General features: G+C 34.1%; 1 pseudogene; it reads right to left on the bottom strand.

The window, feature by feature from the left end:
* Positions 1-641: 641 nt before the first annotated feature.
* Positions 642-2,110, bottom strand: LOC107820133 (caffeoylshikimate esterase-like; annotated as a pseudogene).
* Positions 2,111-4,267: the final 2,157 nt, after the last annotated feature.

The raw sequence follows: 4,267 nt of genomic DNA, 5'->3' as shown, positions 1-4,267 counted from the left end.
AGTATATTTTTTATATACATGTGTATTATATACAAAAAAATACATATTTTATATATATTTTTGCTAGCAAATGCAATTAATTTAATTTCAACCGACTAACCAATTTTGTATTCTACTCAAATATGTTAACTCATGACAGACAAAGGACACAACAGCAAAGCGAAACGTAGATCTGATATTGAATTTAACTAAATATACTATACTTTAGTTGCTCGCTTTTACAAAGTGTTCACAATTACTCACAAGCATTAGCACTAACAATATGCTTTCCACCATCATCCAACAATATAATTAACCAAAAAAGGTTGTAAGACATTTCTCATTTGTATGCAATGATCCAATCTTTAATCCTTGACAAAAATCTCGGATTTGCATTTTTAACGGAAAAATTACACAACAACAAATTGAAAATAGACTAAAAATACTAAGGAGCGGATGGGATGGCCGGAACCTTTACCCTAATCAGACATATTGGATTCGAGTACTACAAATATAGAAACTCAAGATAGGAAGTACTCCTCATTTTAATGGATCTAACACAACATGAATCTGGATTAGTTGACCCGTACTTTTCCGAACACCAAATGCATCAAGAAAAAAGGAAAATGGAACTAGAAAATGAATTTAGATACTTATGATAGTATTCATTGTACGCTTCAACTAAGGATTTTTTTCATTCAACCATGCCAACATATCATTACGAACAAATCTCAATATTTTCATCGATCACTCCAAATAACAATGAAGTGAAACTGAATTAAAAATCCACCAAGGAGCGGGTCAGATTGATGGAATCTTTAACCCTTAACCAAAATCTCGGGTTTGCATATTTAAAGGAAAAATTAGAAAACAACGAACTGAAAATGGCTGAAAATGGACTAAAAACATCAATGGAGCGGGTGAGATGGCTGGAATCCTTACAATTATAATCAGACGTCTCAAATTCGAGTACTGCAAACATAGAAACTCAAGGTAGGGAGTGCTTGACACTCCACATCGCGAATCCAAATTAGTCGGAATCTCTCATTCAACCACGCCAACATATCATTAGGAACAATCTCAACATTTTCATCAGTTTCTCCAAACAACAAGGAATGTACCATCCCATCATAAATCTTGATTGTCTTGTCTTTACTTTTAGCCTTTTGCTACAATTCCTTGCTCACTTCTGGATCAGTAACAACATCAGCACTCCCATGTAGAACCAAAAATGGAATACTTACATCATAAAGTTTAGTACTAACAAAATCAGTCACATGCATAAGTTCCACAACTGTCCCTAATCTTGGTTTTCCAATATAGCCATTTGGGTTCATTCTTGCAATTTCTCTCTTTTCTGAGACTTTTACAGATTTATCCAAAAGATCAGTTGTTGGTACAATAGCCAAAGTTGGTGCAAATCTTGCAAAAAATGTCAAGATTTGTGGAATTGGACATTTTGGTCTCATATTTTCTGAAATCTTGCACATGGGGGCCCTTAAAATTGCACCATTTAACTTAATGTTGTTCCTAAAATGGATTAATAGGGTAATAGCACCACCCATTGACTCACCAAAAAGGAATCTTGGTAAATTTTGGAATTCAGAATTTTTGGTTAGGACTGAAATAAAATATGAGATACAATCATCTACAACAAGATTTACATTTGGTACATAGGATTTGAGACTTTGAGATAGGCCATGACCTTCAATGTCAAGTGCAAAACAAGCAAATCCATCTTTTGCTTAAAAAATTGGAGTTTCTTGAAATATCCAGCAAATGTCATTTCCATAACCATGTACCATAAAAATGATACCTTTATAATTAGGAGGAGAAGTATTTTTTGGTAGCCATGATTTTGTGAAAAGGGATAGGCCTCTAGGTGAAGTGAAAAAAGATTTGGTTGATTTGATATTTTGGAGAGTGTAATACTCTTCTTCTGTTGTATTTCCCCAGTAATGAATTTTTTGAGTTTGATTTAGGTGTGTGTTTTGGTTTTCCTCCATTTTTGGTTGGATATTTTTCTTTGGTGTTGATCATGAAAATGATAGAGGCAACATGTTCCCATTTTTCTCCTTTATTTTTTTTTGGTTTTTGTCTTTTTCTGTTCTTCTTGTTCTCTCTTTTTTTAAAGTACATAAATTTGGTATTTTTCAAAAAGGAAAAGGGGTCAAGTTGTTTATGTACAATCTGAAATTAAATAACTTTATTCTCCATTACACTTTTGATTTATAGAGTATTACCCCGTCCTTGGGAGAAAATCTCATTTTTTCGGGACCACTAAGAAGCTTCAACCTAAGGGTAAAACTACAACAACACAATAACTAACTCAGTAGGATTAGTGTAACCATATAAAGTGTGGTTTAAAAAGGGTAGTGTGTATGCTGATCAAAGGCGGACCTAAGTTGGGGGTGGGGGTCATCGGAACTCGTTATCTTCGGCAAAAAGATTGTATATATATTTTATATATATCTATATATATAGTGAGGACCCATTAAATATTTTATGCGCCCCCCTAAAATCTTAAAATCTGGACAGAGGAGCCGGTTCGTAGAAGTGTTAAAGTACCTTCACATTCTTGATGACCCAGTTTTGAATCCAATTTCTTATATGCATAATTTTTTATTTTATTTTTAAAGTGGAGCCTCGTGATGCTCAAATCCTTGGTCCACCTTTGACGAAGACCTTACTCCTATTTGTAAAGGTAGAGAGAAAGTTTTCAACACATCATCGGCTCAAAAATGATAAAAAAGAAGCAATAGCATTAATATGATAACTGAGGGTAATTTTAAACTGTAGTAAAAAAATAGAGGAGTAAATTTGGACTTATTTTTCTCAAAGAGTTTAAACATGTGAAGTCCACTTATTTGGAGCTGGATCTCTACGGATGATAAGGACAAAACGAGACAATATAGTAACAGCAAGAATATGAATAGTTCAAAATTTAGATGAGGAGAAAATTTGAACAATTTCAAATAGTGTAGAGACAGACTTCATGTTTTTTTTAGTGAATCTAGGGCCACGGGTAATGTTGGGGGCTTGGAGCAATGGAAAAATTGTCTCTGACTTATAGGTCACGGGTTCAAGCCGTAGAATCAACCGTTGATGCTTGAACCAGGATAGGCTATCTATGTTACATCCTTTTGGGTGCAATCTTTCTCCGGACCATGCGTGATACTTGGTGCACTATTTTTTTTTAAAAAAGAATGGCCAAATTTGAAATGAGTCGGTATAGTTTACAACCCCAACCAACTCCATTTAATCACCCACCGCTACTAATCGTTAATTAAAATAAGGTTTGGCTGACATAAATTCCTTTTCCAAAGTTTCCACGCGATTTATTTGTAAAAATAGCACGGGCTAGCTAGTTTTTGGACTGGTCATTCAAAAATAGTCAGTGTTTGCCAAGTCATTGAAAAATAGCCACTGTTTTGCTGCAATAGAGACCGGTTCAGCATAATATACTGGAGTTCGGTGCACGTGTGTATGAACTTCCAGCATATTATGCTAGAACTCCAACACGCGAAAAGTTCCAGCATAATATACTGGAGATTCGAGCACCTGTGTATGAACTTCCAGCATATTATACTGGACCGGTATACTTTGCTGGAACTCCTATATATTATGCTGGAGTTCCAGTATACTTATGCTGGAACTCCAGTATTGGAGTTCTAGTATACTTTGCTGGAACTCCAGTATATTATGTTGGAGTTCTAGTATACTTATGTTGGAACTCCAGTATAATATACTGGAATATTTTCCGGATTTTGAACTGTGTTTTCGTTCAGATTTATCTTTACATAAAAAGTGGCTAAAATTTAATTACTTTTGAACGTGTGACTATTTTTGAATGACCACTTGTAAATCTGGCTATTTTTGAATTTCTCCCGATTTATTTTTATAAGCATGTGCACTATTTCTTTAATTGTGCATTAGCATTTCTTTTTGTTTTTTTAACGCTGGTCCTTGTCAATAATATTGAAATACAAATCGACAAACTTGCTCTTGTTTCCTCCTGTCCTTTTATGGCAAGTTTGAGCGGGTGTATCTTTATTAAGGAGCGTTTTTCCTCCCAATATGGAACTTTCTGGCGTGAATTCGAATTTAGTCGGGTACCAATACATATATCGAACACCGAATAAAAAATAAAATAAAAAAGTTCCTCCTATCAATATTTCACTTGTGAGACCGAACAAGTTTTTCTACATTATAATAATTGTGCTAAATTTATTTTCCACTCTTAATACAGTAAGTGCTAATAAGAATGTTTGAACAAATACTGTATAAA

The sequence above is a fragment of the Nicotiana tabacum genome, chromosome 18, assembly GCF_000715075.1.
Source record: "Nicotiana tabacum cultivar K326 chromosome 18, ASM71507v2, whole genome shotgun sequence".
NCBI classification, from domain to species: domain Eukaryota; kingdom Viridiplantae; phylum Streptophyta; class Magnoliopsida; order Solanales; family Solanaceae; genus Nicotiana; species Nicotiana tabacum.
Note: the sequence above shows the minus strand (reverse complement) of the source record. Positions and strands in the feature narration are given on the sequence as shown.